Source organism: Salmo trutta, unplaced genomic scaffold, assembly GCF_901001165.1.
Source record: "Salmo trutta unplaced genomic scaffold, fSalTru1.1, whole genome shotgun sequence".
NCBI lineage: Eukaryota > Metazoa > Chordata > Actinopteri > Salmoniformes > Salmonidae > Salmo > Salmo trutta.
In genome coordinates this window covers 603,104-625,042 of record NW_021822200.1, presented here as the reverse complement: position 1 = coordinate 625,042, position 21,939 = coordinate 603,104, and the positions used below count along the sequence as shown (strand labels likewise).

At 32.7% G+C, this 21,939-nt stretch overlaps 1 protein-coding gene across 1 annotated transcript in view; it reads right to left on the bottom strand.

The window, feature by feature from the left end:
- LOC115180906 (cystathionine beta-synthase) overlaps positions 1 to 21,939 on the bottom strand; it is a 41,283-nt gene that overhangs the window by 17,547 nt on the left and 1,797 nt on the right. The gene's annotated exons all lie outside the window — the stretch shown is intronic.

Here is a 21,939-nt window from a genome sequence, read left to right as displayed (position 1 = left end):
AGTCAGTGAACTTCCTCAGGTCAAAGGAAAAAAACAATCACTTAAAAAATGCGAAAGGCCAATTACGAAATTGCCTCCTAGACCAGAGTTGCTAGGCGTGAGGCGCTACAATTGAAAGAAATGTCCCTTGTTCAGAAAGGCTAATCATTAACGGGGTAATTGTGTGTCCAGCTAATTTGTCTTGCCTAAAGACCCAAGGTTATAGAAGACAACATACTGTCCCTAACGTATTAACAAGACAACATACTGTCCCTAATGTATTAACATACTGTCCCTAATGTATTAACAATACAACATACTGTCCCTAATGTATTAACAAGACAACATACTGTCCCTAATGTATTAACAATACAACATACTGTCCCTAATGTATTAACAATACAACATACTGTCCCTAATGTATTAACAATACAACATACTGTCCCTAATGTATTAACAATACAACATACTGTCCCTAATGTATTAACAAGACAACATACTGTCCCTAACGTGTTAACAATACAACATACTGTCCCTAATGTATTAACAATACAACATACTGTCCCTAACGTATTAACAATACAACATACTGTCCCTAATGTATTAACAATACAACATACTGTCCCTAATGTATTAACAATACAACATACTGTCCCTAACATATTAACAATACAACATACTGTCCCTAATGTATTAACAAGACAACATACTGTCCCTAATGTATTAACAAGACAACATACTGTCCCTAATGTATTAACAAGACAACATACTGTCCCTAATGTATTAACAATACAACATACTGTCCCTAATGTGTTAACAAGACAACATACTGTCCCTAACGTATTAACAAGACAACATACAGTCCCTAATGTATTAACAAGACAACATACTGTCCCTAACGTATTAACAATACAACATACTGTCCCTAATGTATTAACAATACAACATACTGTCCCTAATGTATTAACAAGACAACATACTGTCCCTAATGTATTAACATACTGTCCCTAATGTATTAACAATACAACATACTGTCCCTAACGTGTTAACAATACAACATACTGTCCCTAATGTATTAACAATACAACATACTGTCCCTAATGTATTAACAATACAACATACTGTCCCTAACGTATTAACAATACAACATACTGTCCCTAATGTATTAACAAGACAACATACAGTCCCTAATGTATTAACAAGACAACATACTGTCCCTAATGTATTAACAAGACAACATACTGTCCCTAATGTATTAACAATACAACATACTGTCCCTAATGTATTAACATACTGTCCCTAATGTATTAACAATACAACATACTGTCCCTAATGTATTAACAAGACAACATACAGTCCCTAATGTATTAACATACTGTCCCTAATGTATTAACAAGACAACATACTGTCCCTAACGTATTAACAATACAACATACTGTCCCTAATGTATTAACAATACAACATACTGTCCCTAATGTATTAACAAGACAACATACTGTCCCTAATGTATTAACAATACAACATACTGTCCCTAACGTATTAACAATACAACATACTGTCCCTAATGTATTAACAAGACAACATACTGTCCCTAATGTATTAACAAGACAACATACTGTCCTAATGTATTAACAAGACAACATACTGTCCCTAACGTATTAACAATACAACATACTGTCCTAATGTATTAAAAAGACAACATACAGTCCCTAATGTATTAACATACTGTCCCTAATGTATTAACAAGACAACATACTGTCCCTAATGTATTAACAAGACAACATACTGTCCCTAATGTATTAACAAGACAACATACTGTCCCTAACGTATTAACAATACAACATACTGTCCCTAATGTATTAACAAGACAACATACTGTCCCTAATGTATTAACAAGACAACATACTGTCTCTAACGTATTAACAAGACAACATACTGTCCCTAATGTATTAACAAGACAACATACTGTCCCTAATGTATTAACATACTGTCCCTAATGTATTAACAAGACAACATACTGTCCCTAATGTATTAACAAGACAACATACTGTCCCTAATATATTAACAAGACAACATACTGTCCCTAATGTATTAACAAGACAACATACTGTCCCTAATATATTAACAAGACAACATACTGTCCCTAATGTATTAACAAGACAACATACTGTCCCTAATGTATTAACAAGACAACATACTGTCCCTAATGTATTAACAAGACAACATACTGTCCCTAATGTATTGACAATACAACATACTGTCCTAATGTATTAACAAGATAACATACAGTCACTAATGTATTAACAAGACAACATACTGTCCCTAATGTATTAACAAGACAACATACAGTCCCTAATGTATTAACAATACAACATACTGTCCCTAATGTATTAACAAGACAACATACAGTCCCTAATGTATTAACATACTGTCCCTAATGTATTAACAATACAACATAATGTCCCTAATGTATTACCAAGACAACATACTGTCCCTAATGTATTAACAAGACAACATACTGTCCCTAATGTATTAACAATACAACATACTGTCCTAATGTATTAACAAGACAACATACTGTCCCTAATGTATTAACAAGACAACATACTGTCCCTAACGTATTAACAATACAACATACTGTCCCTAACGTATTAACAATACAACATACTGTCCCTAATGTATTAACAATACAACATACTGTCCCTAACGTATTAACAATACAACATACTGTCCCTAATGTATTAACAATACAACATACAGTCCCTAATGTATTAACAAGACAACATACAGTCCCTAATGTATTAACAAGACAACATACTGTCCCTAATGTATTAACAAGACAACATACAGTCCCTAATGTGTTAACATACTGTCCCTAATGTATTAACAAGACAACATACTGTCCCTAACGTATTAACAAGACAACATACTGTCCCTAATGTATTAACAAGACAACATACTGTCCCTAATGTATTAACAAGACAACATACAGTCCCTAACGTATTAACAAGACAACATACTGTCCCTAATGTATTAACAAGACAACATACTGTCCCTAACGTATTAACAATACAACATACTGTCCCTAATGTATTAACAATACAACATACTGTCCCTAATGTATTAACATACTGTCCCTAATGTATTAACAAGACAACATACTGTCCCTAATGTATTAACAAGACAACATACTGTCCCTAATGTATTAACAAGACAACATACTGTCCCTAATGTATTAACATACTGTCCCTAATGTATTAACAAGACAACATACTGTCCCTAATGTATTAACAAGACAACATACTGTCCCTAATGTATTAACAAGACAACATACTGTCCCTAATGTATTAACAAGACAACATACTGTCCCTAATGTATTAGCAATACAACATACTGTCCCTAATGTATTAACAAGACAACATACTGTCCCTAATGTATTAACAATACAACATACTCTACCTAATGTATTAACAAGACAACATACTGTCCCTAATGTATTAACAAGACAACATACTGTCCCTAATGTATTAACAAGACAACATACTGTCCCTAATGTATTAACAATACAACATACTGTCCCTAATGTATTAACAAGACAACATACTGTCCCTAATGTATTAACAAGACAACATACTGTCCCTAATGTATTAACAATACAACATACTGTCCCTAATGTATTAACAAGACAACATACTGTCCCTAATGTATTAACATACTGTCCCTAATATATTAACAATACAACATACTGTCCCTAATGTATTAACAAGACAACATACTGTCCCTAATGTATTAACAAGACAACATACTGTCCCTAATGTATTAACAAGACAACATACTGTCCCTAATGTATTAACAAGACAACATACTGTCCCTAACGTATTAACAATACAACATACTGTCCCTAATGTATTAACAATACATTATACTGTCCCTAATGTATTAACAAGACAACATACTGTCCCTAATGTATTAACAAGACAACATACTGTCCCTAATGTATTAACAAGACAACATACTGTCCCTAACGTATTAACAATACAACATACTGTCCCTAATGTATTAACAAGACAACATACTGTCCCTAATGTATTAACAAGACAACATACTGTCCCTAATGTATTAACAAGACAACATACTGTCCCTAATGTTTTAACAATACAACATACTGTCCCTAACGTGTTAACAAGACAACATACTGTCCCTAATGTATTAACAATACAACATACTGTCCCTAATGTATTAACAAGACAACATACTGTCCCTAATGTATTAACAATACAACATACTGTCCCTAATGTATTAACATACTGTCCCTAATGTATTAACAAGACAACATACTGTCCCTAACGTATTAACAAGACAACATACTGTCCCTAATGTATTAACATACTGTCCCTAATGTATTAACAATACAACATACTGTCCCTAATGTATTAACAAGACAACATACTGTCCCTAATGTATTAACAATACAACATACTGTCCCTAATGTATTAACAATACAACATACTGTCCCTAATGTATTAACAATACAACATACTGTCCCTAATGTATTAACAATACAACATACTGTCCCTAATGTATTAACAAGACAACATACTGTCCCTAACGTGTTAACAATACAACATACTGTCCCTAATGTATTAACAATACAACATACTGTCCCTAACGTATTAACAATACAACATACTGTCCCTAATGTATTAACAATACAACATACTGTCCCTAATGTATTAACAATACAACATACTGTCCCTAACGTATTAACAATACAACATACTGTGCCTAATGTATTAACAAGACAACATACTGTCCCTAACGTATTAACAATACAACATACTGTCCCTAATGTATTAACAAGACAACATACTGTCCCTAATGTATTAACAAGACAACATACTGTCCTAATGTATTAACAAGACAACATACTGTCCCTAACGTATTAACAATACAACATACTGTCCTAATGTATTAACAAGACAACATACAGTCCCTAATGTATTAACATACTGTCCCTAATGTATTAACAAGACAACATACTGTCCCTAACGTATTAACAATACAACATACTGTCCCTAATGTATTAACAATACAACATACTGTCCTTAATGTATTAACAAGACAACATACTGTCCCTAATGTATTAACATACTGTCCCTAATGTATTAACAATACAACATACTGTCCCTAACGTGTTAACAATACAACATACTGTCCCTAATGTATTAACAATACAACATACTGTCCCTAATGTATTAACAATACAACATACTGTCCCTAACGTATTAACAATACAACATTCTGTCCCTAATGTATTAACAAGACAACATACAGTCCCTAATGTATTAACAAGACAACATACTGTCCCTAATGTATTAACAAGACAACATACTGTCCCTAATGTATTAACAATACAACATACTGTCCCTAATGTATTAACATACTGTCCCTAATGTATTAACAAGACAACATACAGTCCCTAATGTATTAACAAGACAACATACAGTCCCTAATGTATTAACATACTGTCCCTAATGTATTAACAAGACAACATACTGTCCCTAACGTATTAACAATACAACATACTGTCCCTAATGTATTAACAATACAACATACTGTCCCTAATGTATTAACAAGACAACATACTGTCCCTAATGTATTAACAATACAACATACTGTCCCTAACGTATTAACAATACAACATACTGTCCCTAATGTATTAACAAGACAACATACTGTCCCTAATGTATTAACAAGACAACATACTGTCCTAATGTATTAACAAGACAACATACTGTCCCTAACGTATTAACAATACAACATACTGTCCTAATGTATTAACAAGACAACATACAGTCCCTAATGTATTAACATACTGTCCCTAATGTATTAACAAGACAACATACTGTCCCTAATGTATTAACAAGACAACATACTGTCCCTAATGTATTAACAAGACAACATACTGTCCCTAACGTATTAACAATACAACATACTGTCCCTAATGTATTAACAAGACAACATACTGTCCCTAATGTATTAACAAGACAACATACTGTCTCTAACGTATTAACAAGACAACATACTGTCCCTAATGTATTAACAAGACAACATACTGTCCCTAATGTATTAACATACTGTCCCTAATGTATTAACAAGACAACATACTGTCCCTAATGTATTAACAAGACAACATACTGTCCTAATATATTAACAAGACAACATACTGTCCCTAATGTATTAACATGACAACATACTGTCCCTAATATATTAACAAGACAACATACTGTCCCTAATGTATTAACAAGACAACATACTGTCCCTAATGTATTAACAAGACAACATACTGTCCCTAATGTATTAACAAGACAACATACTGTCCCTAATGTATTAACAATACAACATACTGTCCTAATGTATTAACAAGACAACATAAAGTCCCTAATGTATTAACAAGACAACATACTGTCCCTAATGTATTAACAAGACAACATACAGTCCCTAATGTATTAACAATACAACATACTGTCCCTAATGTATTAACAAGACAACATACAGTCCCTAATGTATTAACATACTGTCCATAATGTATTAACAATACAACATAATGTCCCTAATGTATTAACAAGATAACATACTGTCCCTAATGTATTAACAAGACAACATACTGTCCCTAATGTATTAACAATACAACATACTGTCCTAATGTATTAACAAGACAACATACTGTCCATAATGTATTAACAAGACAACATACTGTCCCTAACGTATTAACAATACAACATACTGTCCCTAACGTATTAACAATACAACATACTGTCCCTAATGTATTAACAATACAACATACTGTCCCTAACGTATTAACAATACAACATACTGTCCCTAATGTATTAACAATACAACATACAGTCCCTAATGTATTAACAAGACAACATACAGTCCCTAATGTATTAACAAGACAACATACTGTCCCTAATGTATTAACAAGACACATACAGTCCCTAATGTGTTAACATACTGTCCCTAATGTATTAACAAGACAACATACTGTCCCCTACGATTAACAAGACAACATACTGTCCCTAATGTATTAACAAGACAACCTACGTCCCCTAATGTATTAACAAGACAACATACAGTCCCTAACGTATTAACAAGACAACATACTGTCCCTAATGTATTAACAAGACAACATACTGTCCCTACGTATTAACAATACAACATACTGTCCCTAATGTATTAACAATACAACATACTGTCCCCTAATGTATTAACATACTGTCCCTAATGTATTAACAAGACAACATACTGTCCCTAATGTATTAACAAGACACATACTAGGTCCCTAATGTATTAACAAGACAACATACTGTCCCTAATGTATTAACAAGACACATACTGTTCCCTAATGTATTAACAAGACAACATACTGTCCTAATGTATTAAACAAGACAACATACTGTCCCTAATGTATTAACAAGACAACATACTGTCCTAATGTATTAACAAGACAACATACTGTCCCTATGTATTAACAATACAACATACTGTCCCTAATGTATTAACAACCTACTGTCCCTTAATGTAACAATAACATACTGTCCCTAATGTATTAACAAGACAACATACTGTCCCTAATGTATTAACAAAGGACCATAACTGTCCCTAATGTATTAACAAGGACAACATACTGTCCCTAATGTATTAACAAGACAACCTACTGTCCCTAATGTATTAACAGACAACATACTGTCCCTAATGTATTAACAAGACAACATACTGTCCCTAATGTATTATATAAGACAACATACTGTCCCTCATGTATTAACAAGACAACATACTGTCCCTAATGTATTAACAAGACAACATACTGTCCCTAATGTATTAGCAATACAACATACTGTCCCTAATGTATTAACAAGACAACATACTGTCCCTAATGTATTAACAATACAACATACTGCTCCCTAATGTATTAACAAGACAACATACTGTCCCCTAATGTATTAACAAGACAACATACTGCTCCCTAATGTATTAACAAGACAACATACTGTCCCTAATGTATTAACAATACAACATACTGTCCCAATGTATTACAAGAAAACATACTGTCCCTAATGTATTAACAAGACAACATACTGTCCCTAATGTACAATACAACTGTCCCTAATGTATTAACAAGACAACATACTGTCCTAATGATTAACATACTGTCCCTAATATATTAACAATACAACATACTGTCCCTAATGTATTAACAAGACAACATACTGTCCCTATGATTAACAAGACAACATACTGTCCCTAATGTATTAACAAGACAACATACTGTCCTAATGTATTAACAAGACAACATACTGCCCTAACGTATTAACAATACAACATACTGTCCCTAAGGTATAACAATAATTATACTGTCCCTAATATTAACAAGACAACATACTGTCCCTAATGTATTAACAAGACAACATACTGTCCCTAATGTATTAACAAGACAACATACTGTCCCTAACGTATTAACAATACAACATACTGTCCCTAATGTATAACAAGACAACATACTGTCCCTAATGTATTAACAAGACAAACATACTGTCCCTAATGTATTAACAAGACAACATACTGTCCCTAATGTTTTAACAATACAACATACTGTCCCTAACGTGTTAACAAGACAACATACTGTCCCTAATGTATTAACAATACAACATACTGTCCCTAATGTAGTAACAAGACAACATACTGTCCCTAATGTATTAACAATACAACATACTGTCCCTAATGTATTAACATACTGTCCCTAATGGTATTAACAAGACAACATACTGTCCCTAACGTATAATAACAAGACAACATACTGTCCCTAATGTATTAACATACTGTCCCTAATGTATTAACAATACAACATACTGTCCCTAATGTATTAACAAGACAACATACTGTCCCTAATGTATTAACAATACAACATACTGTCCCTAATGTATTAACAATACAAACATACTGTCCCTAATGTATTAACAATACACATACTGTCCCTAATGTATAACAATACAACTACTGTCCCTAATGTATTAACAAGACAACATACTGTCCCTAACGTGTTAACAATACAACATACTGTCCCTAATGTATTAACAATACAACATACTGTCCCTAACGTATTAACAATACAACATACTGTCCCTAATGTATTAACAATACAACATACGGGTCCCTAATGTATTAACAATACAACATACTGTCCCTAAACGTATTAACAATACAACATACTGTGCCTAATGTATTAACAAGACAACATACTGTCCCTAACGTATTAACAATACAACATACTGTCCCTAATGTATTAACAAGACAACATACTGTCCCTAATGTATTAACAAGACAACATACTGTCCCCTAATGTATTAACAAGACACCATACTGTCCCTAACGTATTAACAATACAACATACTGTCCTAATTTATTACAAGACAACATACCGGTCCCTAATGTATTACATACTGTCCCTAATGTATTAACAAGACAACATACTGTCCCTAACGTATCTAACAATACAACATACTGTCCCTAATGTATTAACAATACAACATACTGTCCTTAATGTATTAACAAGACAACATACTGTCCCTAATGTATTAACATACTGTCCCCTAATGTATTAACCAATACAACATACTGTCCCTAACGTGTTAACAATACAACATACTGTCCCTAATGTATTAACATACAACATACTGTCCCTAAGTATTAACAATACAACATACTGTCCCTAACGTATTAACAATACAACATTCTGTCCCTAATGTATAACAAGACAACATACAGTCCCTAATGTATAACAAGACAACATACTGTCCCTAATGTATTAACAAGACAACATACTGTCCCTAATGTATTAACAATACAACATACTGTCCCTAATGTATTAACATACTGTCCCTAATGTATTACAAGACAACATACAGTCCCTAATGTAACAAGACAACATACAGTCCCTAATGTATTAACATACTGTCCCTAATGTATTAACAAGACAAACATACTGTCCCTAACGTATTAACAATACAACATACTGCTCACTAATGTATTAAAATACAACATACTGTCCCTAATGTATTAACAAGACAACATACTGCCCTATGTATTAACAATACACATACTGTCCTAACGTATTAACAATACAACATACTGTCCCTAATGTATTAACAAGACAACATACTGTCCCTAAATGTATTAACAAGACAACATACTGTCCTAATGTATTAACAAGACAACATACTGTCCCTAACGTATTAACAATACAACATACTGTCCTAATGTATTAACAAGACAACATACAGTCCCTAATGTATTAACATACTGTCCCTAATGTATTAACAAGACAACATACTGTCCCTAATGTATTAACAAGACAACATACTGTCCCTAATGTATTAACAAGACAACATACTGTCCCTAACGTATTAACAATACAACATACTGTCCCTAATGTATTAACAAGACAACATACTGTCCCTAATGTATTAACAAGACAACATACTGTCTCTAACGTATTAACAAGACAACATACTGTCCCTAATGTATTAACAAGACAACATACTGTCCCTAATGTATTAACATACTGTCCCTAATGTATTAACAAGACAACATACTGTCCCTAATGTATTAACAAGACAACATACTGTCCCTAATATATTAACAAGACAACATACTGTCCCTAATGTATTAACAAGACAACATACTGTCCCTAATATATTAACAAGACAACATACTGTCCCTAATGTATTAACAAGACAACATACTGTCCTCTGTAGTATTAACAAGAAACATACTGTCCCTAATGTATTAACAAGACAACATACGGTCCCTAATGTATTAACAATACAAACATACTGTCCTTATTAACAAGACAACATAAAGTCCCTAATGTATTAACAAGACAACATACTGTCCCTAATGTATTAACAAGACAACATACAGTCCCTAATGTATTAACAATACAACATACTGTCCCTAATGTATTAACAAGACAACATACAGTCCCTAATGTATTAACATACTGTCATAATGTATTAACATCAACATAATGTCCCTAATGTATTAACAAGATAACATACTGTCCCTAATGTATTAACAAGACAACATACTGTCCCTAATGTATTAACAATACAACATACTGTCCCTAATGTATTAACAAGACAACATACTGTCCATAATGTATTAACAAGACAACATACTGTCCCTAACGTATTAACAATACAACATACTGTCCCTAACGTATTAACAATACAACATACTGTCCCTAATGTATTAACAATACAACATACTGTCCCTAACGTATTAACAATACAACATACTGTCCCTAATGTATTAACAATACAACATACAGTCCCTAATGTATTAACAAGACAACATACAGTCCCTAATGTATTAACAAGACAACATACTGTCCCTAATGTATTAACAAGACAACATACAGTCCCTAATGTGTTAACATACTGTCCCTAATGTATTAACAAGACAACATACTGTCCCTAACGTATTAACAAGACAACATACTGTCCCTAATGTATTAACAAGACAACATACTGTCCCTAATGTATTAACAAGACAACATACAGTCCCTAACGTATTAACAAGACAACATACTGTCCCTAATGTATTAACAAGACAACATACTGTCCCTAACGTATTAACAATACAACATACTGTCCCTAATGTATTAACAATACAACATACTGTCCCTAATGTATTAACATACTGTCCCTAATGTATTAACAAGACAACATACTGTCCCTAATGTATTAACAAGACAACATACTGTCCCTAATGTATTAACAAGACAACATACTGTCCCTAATGTATTAACATACTGTCCCTAATGTATTAACAAGACAACATACTGTCCCTAATGTATTAACAAGACAACATACTGTCCCTAATGTATTAACAAGACAACATACTGTCCCTAATGTATTAACAAGACAACATACTGTCCCTAATGTATTAACAATACAACATACTGTCCCTAATGTATTAACAAGACAACATACTGTCCCTAATGTATTAACAATACAACATACTCTACCTAATGTATTAACAAGACAACATACTGTCCCTAATGTATTAACAAGACATAATACTGTCCCTAATGTATTAACAAGACAACATACTGTCCCTAATGTATTAACAAGACAACATACTGTCCCTAATGTATTAACAATACAACATACAGTCCCTAATGTATTAACAAGACAACATACAGTCCCTAATGTATTAACAAGACAACATACTGTCCCTAATGTATTAACAAGACAACATACAGTCCCTAATGTGTTAACATACTGTCCCTAATGTATTAACAAGACAACATACTGTCCCTAACGTATTAACAAGACAACATACTGTCCCTAATGTATTAACAAGACAACATACTGTCCCTAATGTATTAACAAGACAACATACAGTCCCTAACGTATTAACAAGACAACATACTGTCCCTAATGTATTAACAAGACAACATACTGTCCCTAATGTATTAACAAGACAACATACTGTCCCTAATGTATTAACAAGACAACATACTGTCCCTAACGTATTAACAATACAACATACTGTCCTAATGTATTAACAAGACAACATACTGTCCCTAATGTATTAACAAGACAACATACTGTCTCTAACGTATTAACAAGACAACATACTGTCCCTAATGTATTAACAAGACAACATACTGTCCCTAATGTATTAACATACTGTCCCCTAATGTATTAACAAGACAACATACTGTCCCTAATGTATTAACAAGACAACATACTGTCCCTAATATATTAACAAGACAACATACTGTCCCTAATGTATTAACAAGACAACATACTGTCCCTAATATATTAACAAGACAACATACTGTCCCTAATGTATTAACAAGACAACATACTGTCCCTAATGTATTAACAAGACAACATACTGTCCTAATGTATTAACAAGACAACATACTGTCCCTAATGTATTAACAATACAACATACTGTCCTAATGTATTAACAAGACAACATAAAGTCCCTAATGTATTAACAAGACAACATACTGTCCCTAATGTATTAACAAGACAACATACAGTCCCTAATGTATTAACAATACAACATACTGTCCCTAATGTATTAACAAGACAACATACAGTCCCTAATGTATTAACATACTGTCCATAATGTATTAACAATACAACATAATGTCCCTAATGTATTAACAAGATAACATACTGTCCCTAATGTATTAACAAGACAACATACTGTCCCTAATGTATTAACAATACAACATACTGTCCTAATGTATTAACAAGACACATACTGTCCATAATGTATTAACAAGACAACATACTGTCCCTAACGTATTAACAATACAACATACTGTCCCTAACGTATTAACAATACAACATACTGTCCCTAATGTATTAACAATACAACATACTGTCCCTAACGTATTAACAATACAACATACTGTCCCTAATGTATTAACAATACAACATACTGTCCCTAATGTATTAACAAGACAACATACAGTCCCTAATGTATTAACAAGACAACATACTGTCCCTAATGTATTAACAAGACAACATACAGTCCCTAATGTGTTAACATACTGTCCCTAATGTATTAACAAGACAAATACTGTCCCTAACGTATTAACAAGACAACATACTTGTCCCTAATGTATTAACAAGACAACATACTGTCCCTAATGTATTAACAAGACAACATACAGTCCCCTAACGTATTAACAAGACAACATACTGTCCCTAATGTATTAACAAGACAACATACTGTCCCTAACGTATTAACAATACAACCATACTGTCCCTAATGTATTAACAATACAACATACTGTCCCTAATGTATTAACATACTGTCCCTAATGTATTAACAAGACAACATACTGTCCCTAATGTATTAACAAGACAACATACTGTCCCTAATGTATTAACAAGACAACATACTGTCCCTAATGTATTAACATACTGTCCCTAATGTATTAACAAGACAACATACTGTCCCTATGTATAACAAGACAACATACTGTCCCTAATGTATTAACAAGACAACATACTGTCCCTAATGTATTAACAAGACAACATACTGTCCCTAATGTATTAACAATACAACATACTGTCCCTAATGTATTAACAAGACAACATACTGTCCCTAATGTATTAACAATACAACATACTCTACCTAATGTATTAACAAGACAACATACTGTCCCTAATGTATTAACAAGACATAATACTGTCCCTAATGTATTAACAAGACAACATACTGTCCCTAATGTATTAACAAGACAACATACTGTCCCTAATGTATTAACAATACAACATACAGTCCCTAATGTATTAACAAGACAACATACAGTCCCTAATGTATTAACAAGACAACATACTGTCCCTAATGTATTAACAAGACAACATACAGTCCCTAATGTGTTAACATACTGTCCCTAATGTATTAACAAGACAACATACTGTCCCTAACGTATTAACAAGACAACATACTGTCCCTAATGTATTAACAAGACAACATACTGTCCCTAATGTATTAACAAGACAACATACAGTCCCTAATGTATTAACATACTGTCCCTAATGTATTAACAAGACAACATACTGTCCCTAACGTATTAACCATACAACATATCTGTCCCTATTGTATTAACAATACACATACTGTCCCTAATGTATTAACATACTGTCCCTAATGTATTAACAAGACAACATACTGTCCCTAATGTATTAACAAGACAACATACTGTCCCTAATGTATTAAAACAATGACAACATTACTGTCCCTAATGTATTAACATACGTCCCTAATGTATTAACAAGACAACATACTGTCCCTAAATGTATTAACAAGACAACATACTGTCCCTAATGTATTAACAAGACAACATACTGTCCCTAATGTATTAACAAGACAACATACTGTCCTAACGTATAACAATACAACATACTGTCCCTAATGTATTAACAATACAACATACTGTCCCCTATGTATTAACATACTGTCCCTAATGTATTAACAAGACAACATACTGTCCTAATGTATTAACAAGACAACATACTGCCCTAATGTATAACAAGACAACATACTGTCCCTAATGGTATATACAAGACATACATACGGTCCCTAATGTATTAACATACTGTCCACTAATGTATTAACAAGACCAACATACTGTCCCTAATGTATTAACAAGACAACATACTGTCCTAATGTATTAACACGACAACATACTGTCCCTAATGTATTAACAAGACACATACTGTCCCTAATGTATTAACAATACAACATACTGTCCCTAATGTAATTAACACTACTGTCCTAATGTATTAACAATACAACATACTCTACCTAATGTATTAACAAGACAAATACTGTCCCTAATGTATTAACAAGACAACATACTGTCCCTAATGTATTAACAAGACAACATACTGTCCCTAATGTATTAACAATACAACATACTGTCCCTAATGTATTAACAAGACAACATACTGTCCCTAATGTATTAACAAGACAACATACTGTCCCTAATGTATTAACAATACAACATACTGTCCCTAATGTATTAACAAGACAACATACTGTCCCTAATGTATTAACTACTGTCCCTAATATATTAACAATACAACATACTGTCCCTAATGTATTAACAAGACAACATACTGTCCCTAATGTATTAACAAGACAACATACTGTCCCTAATGTATTAACAAGACAACATACTGTCCCTAACGTATTAACAATACAACATACTGTCCCTAATGTATTAACAATACAACATACTGTCCCTAATGTATTAACAAGACAACATACTGTCCCTAAATATTAACAAGACAACATACTGTCCCTAATGTATTAACAAGACAACATACTGTCCCTAACGTATTAACAATACAACATACTGTCCCTAATGTATTAACAAGACAACATACTGTCCCTAATGTATTAACAAGACAACATACTGTCCCTAATGTATTAACAATACAACATACTGTCCTAATGTATTAACAAGACAACATACTGTCCCTAATGTATTAACAATACAACATACTCTACCTAATGTATTAACAAGACAACATACTGTCCCTAACGTATTAACAAGACAACATACTGTCCCTAATGTATTAACAAGACAACATACTGTCCCTAATGTATTAACAAGACAACATACTGTCCCTAACGTATTAACAATACAACATACTGTCCCTAATGTATTAACAATACAACATACTGTCCCTAATGTATTAACAATACAACATACAGTCCCTAATGTATTAACAAGACAACATACCAGTCCCTAATGTATTAACAAGACAACATACTGTCCCTAATGTATTAACAAGACAACATACAGTCCCTAATGTGTTAACATACTGTCCCTAATGTATTAACAAGACAACATACTGTCCCTAACGTATTAACAAGACAACATACTGTCCCTAATGTATTAACAAGACAACATACTGTCCCTAATGTATTAACAAGACAACATACAGTCCCTAACGTATTAACAAGACAACATACTGTCCCTAATGTATTAACAAGACAACATACTGTCCCTAACGTATTAACAATACAACATACTGTCCCTATTGTATTAAATACAATAGTCCCTAATGTATTAACATACTGTCCCTAATGTATTAACAAGACAACATACTGTCCCTAATGTATTAACAAGACAACATACTGTCCCTAATGTATTAACAAGACAACATACTGTCCCTAATGTATTAACATACTGTCCCTAATGTATTAACAAGACAACATACTGTCCCTAATGTATTAACAAGACAACATACTGTCCCTAATGTATTAACAAGACAACATACTGTCCCTAATGTATTAACAAGACAACATACTGTCCCTAATGTATTAACAATACAACATACTGTCCCTAATGTATTAACAAGACAACATACTGTCCCTAATGTATTAACAATACAACATACTCTACCTAATGTATTAACAAGACAACATACTGTCCCTAATGTATTAACAAGACAACATACTGTCCCTAATGTATTAACAAGACAACATACTGTCCCTAATGTATTAACAATACAACATACTGTCCCTAATGTATTAACAAGACAACATACAGTCCCTAATGTATTAACAAGACAACATACTGTCCCTAATGTATTAACAATACAACATACTGTCCCTAATGTATTAACAAGACAACATACTGTCCCTAATGTATTAACATACTGTCCCTAATATATTAACAATACAACATACTGTCCCTAATGTATTAACAAGACAACATACTGTCCCTAATGTATTAACAAGACAACATACTGTCCCTAATGTATTAACAAGACAACATACTGTCCCTAATGTATTAACAAGACAACATACTGTCCCTAACGTATTAACAATACAACATACTGTCCCTAATGTATTAACAATACAACATACTGTCCCTAATGTATTAACAAGACAACATACAGTCCCTAATGTATTAACAAGACAACATACTGTCCCTAATGTATTAACAAGACAACATACAGTCCCTAATGTGTTAACATACTGTCCCTAATGTATTAACAAGACAACATACTGTCCCTAACGTATTAACAAGACAACATACTGTCCCTAATGTATTAACAAGACAACATACTGTCCCTAATGTATTAACAAGACAACATACAGTCCCTAACGTATTAACAAGACAACATACTGTCCCTAATGTATTAACAAGACAACATACTGTCCCTAACGTATTAACAATACAACATACTGTCCCTAATGTATTAACAATACAACATACTGTCCCTAATGTATTAACATACTGTCCCTAATGTATTAACAAGACAACATACTGTCCCTAATGTATTAACAAGACAACATACTGTCCCTAATGTATTAACAAGACAACATACTGTCCCTAATGTATTAACATACTGTCCCTAATGTATTAACAAGACAACATACTGTCCCTAATGTATTAACAAGACAACATACTGTCCCTAATGTATTAACAAGACAACATACTGTCCCTAATGTATTAACAAGACAACATACTGTCCTAATGTATTAACAATACAACATACTGTCCCTAATGTATTAACAAGACAACATACTGTCCCTAATGTATTAACAATACAACATACTCTACCTAATGTATTAACAAGACAACATACTGTCCCTAATGTATTAACAAGACATAATACTGTCCCTAATGTATTAACAAGACAACATACTGTCCCTAATGTATTAACAAGACAACATACTGTCCCTAATGTATTAACAATACAACATACAGTCCCTAATGTATTAACAAGACAACATACAGTCCCTAATGTATTAACAAGACAACATACTGTCCCTAATGTATTAACAAGACAACATACAGTCCCTAATGTGTTAACCTACTGTCCCTAATGTATTAACAAGACAACATACTGTCCCTAACGTATTAACAAGACAACATACTGTCCCTAATGTATTAACAAGACAACATACTGTCCCTAATGTATTAACAAGACAACATACAGTCCCTAACGTATAACAAGACAACATACTGTCCCTAATGTATTAACAAGACAACATACTGTCCCTAACGTATTAACAATACAACTACTGTCCCTATTGTATTAACAATACAACATACTGTCCCTAATGTATTAACATACTGTCCCTAATGTATTAACAAGACAACATACTGTCCCTAATGTATTAACAAGACAACATACTGTCCCTAATGTATTAACAAGACAACATACTGTCCCTAATGTATTAACATACTGTCCCTAATGTATTAACAAGACAACATACTGTCCCTAATGTATTAACAAGACAACATACTGTCCCTAATGTATTAACAAGACAACATACTGTCCCTAATGTATTAACAAGACAACATACTGTCCCTAACGTATTAACAATACAACATACTGTCCCTAATGTATTAACAATACAACATACTGTCCCTAATGTATTAACATACTGTCCCTAATGTATTAACAAGACAACATACTGTCCCTAATGTATTAACAAGACAACATACTGTCCCTAATGTATTAACAAGACAACATACTGTCCCTAATGTATTAACATACTGTCCCTAATGTATTAACAAGACAACATACTGTCCCTAATGTATTAACAAGACAACATACTGTCCCTAATGTATTAACAAGACAACATACTGTCCCCTAATGTATTAACAAGACAACATACTGTCCACTAATGTATTAACAATACAACATACTGTCCCTAATGTATTAACATACCTGTCCCCTAATGTATTAACAATACAACATACTCTACCTAATGTATTAACAAGACAACCTACTGTCCCTAATGTATAACAAGACAACACTACTGTCCCTAATGTATTAACAAGACAACATACTGTCCCTAATGTATTAACAATACAACATACTGTCCCTAATGTATTAACAAGACACATACTGTCCCTAATGTATTAACAAGACAACATACTGTCCCTTAATGTATTAACAATACAACATACTGTCCCTATGTATTAACAAGACAACATACTGTCCCTAATGTATTAACATACTGTCCCTAATATATTAACAATACAACCATACTGTCCCTAATGTATTAACAAGGACAACATACTGTCCCTAATGTATTAACATACTGTCCCTAATGTATTAACAAGACAACATACTGTCCCTAACGTATTAACAATACAACATACTGTCCCTAATGTATTAACAATACAACATACTGTCCCTAATGTATTAACAAGACAACATACTGTCCCTAAATATTAACAAGACAACATACTGTCCCTAATGTATTAACAAGACAACATACTGTCCCTAACGTATTAACAATACAACATACTGTCCCTAATGTATTAACAAGACAACATACTGTCCCTAATGTATTAACAAGACAACATACTGTCCCTAATGTATTAACAATACAACATACTGTCCCTAATGTATTAACAAGACAACATACTGTCCCTAATGTATTAACAATACAACATACTCTACCTAATGTATTAACAAGACAACATACTGTCCCTAACGTATTAACAAGACAACATACTGTCCCTAATGTATTAACAAGACAACATACTGTCCCTAAGTATTAACAAGACAACCATACTGTCCCTAACGTATTAACAATACAACATACTGTCCCTAATGTATTAACAATACAACATACTGTCCCTAATGTATTAACAATACAACATACAGTCCCTAATGTATTAACAAGACAACATACAGTCCCTAATGTATTAACAAGACAACATACAGTCCCTAATGTATTAAGACAACAGACAACATACTTGCCCTAATGTATTAACAAGACAACATACTGCCCTAACGTCTTAACAAGACAAACATACTGTCCCCTAATGTATTAACAAGACAACATACTGTCCCTAATGTATTAACAAGACAACATACAGTCCCTAAGTATTAACAAGACAACATACTGTCCCTAATGTATTAACAAGACAACATACTGTCCCCTACGTATTAACAATACAACATACTGTCCCTATTGTATTAACAATACAACATACTGTCCTAAGTATTACAACATACTGTCCCTAATGTAATTAACAAGACAACATACTGTCCCTAATGGTATTACAAGACAACATTACTGTCCCTAATGTATTAACAAGACAACATACTGTCCCTAATGTATTAACATACTGTCCCTAATGTATTAACAAGACAACATACTGTCCCTAATGTATTAACAAGACAACATACTGTCCCTAATGTATTAACAAGACAACATACTGTCCCTAATGTATTAACAAGACAACATACTGTCCCTAATGTATTAACAATACAACATACTGTCCCTAATGTATTAACAAGACAACATACTGTCCCTAATGTATTAACAATACAACATACTCTACCTAATGTATTAACAAGACAACATACTGTCCCTAATGTATTAACAAGACAACATACTGTCCCTAATGTATTAACAAGACAACATACTGTCCCTAATGTATTAACAATACAACATACTGTCCCTAATGTATTAACAAGACAACATACAGTCCCTAATGTATTAACAAGACAACATACTGTCCCTAATGTATTAACAATACAACATACTGTCCCTAATGTATTAACAAGACAACATACTGTCCCTAATGTATTAACATACTGTCCCTAATATATTAACAATACAACATACTGTCCCTAATGTATTAACAAGACAACATACTGTCCCTAATGTATTAACAAGACAACATACTGTCCCTAATGTATTAACAAGACAACATACTGTCCCTAATGTATTAACAAGACAACATACTGTCCCTAACGTATTAACAATACAACATACTGTCCCTAATGTATTAACAATACAACATACTGTCCCTAATGTATTAACAAGACAACATACTGTCCCTAATGTATTAACAAGACAACATACTGTCCCTAATGTATTAACAAGACAACATACTGTCCCTAACATATTAACAATACAACATACTGTCCCTAATGTATTAACAAGACAACATACTGTCCCTAATGTATTAACAAGACAACATACTGTCCCTAATGTATTAACAAGACAACATACTGTCCCTAATGTATTAACAATACAACATACTGTCCCTAACGTGTTAACAAGACAACATACTGTCCCTAATGTATTAACAATACAACATACTGTCCCTAATGTATTAACAAGACAACATACTGTCCCTAATGTATTAACAATACAACATACTGTCCCTAATGTATTAACATACTGTCCCTAATGTATTAACAAGACAACATACTGTCCCTAACGTATTAACAATACAACATACTGTCCCTAATGTATTAACAATACAACATACTGTCCCTAATGTATTAACAATACAACATACTGTCCCTAATGTATTAACAAGACAACATACTGTCCCTAATGTATTAACAATACAACATACTG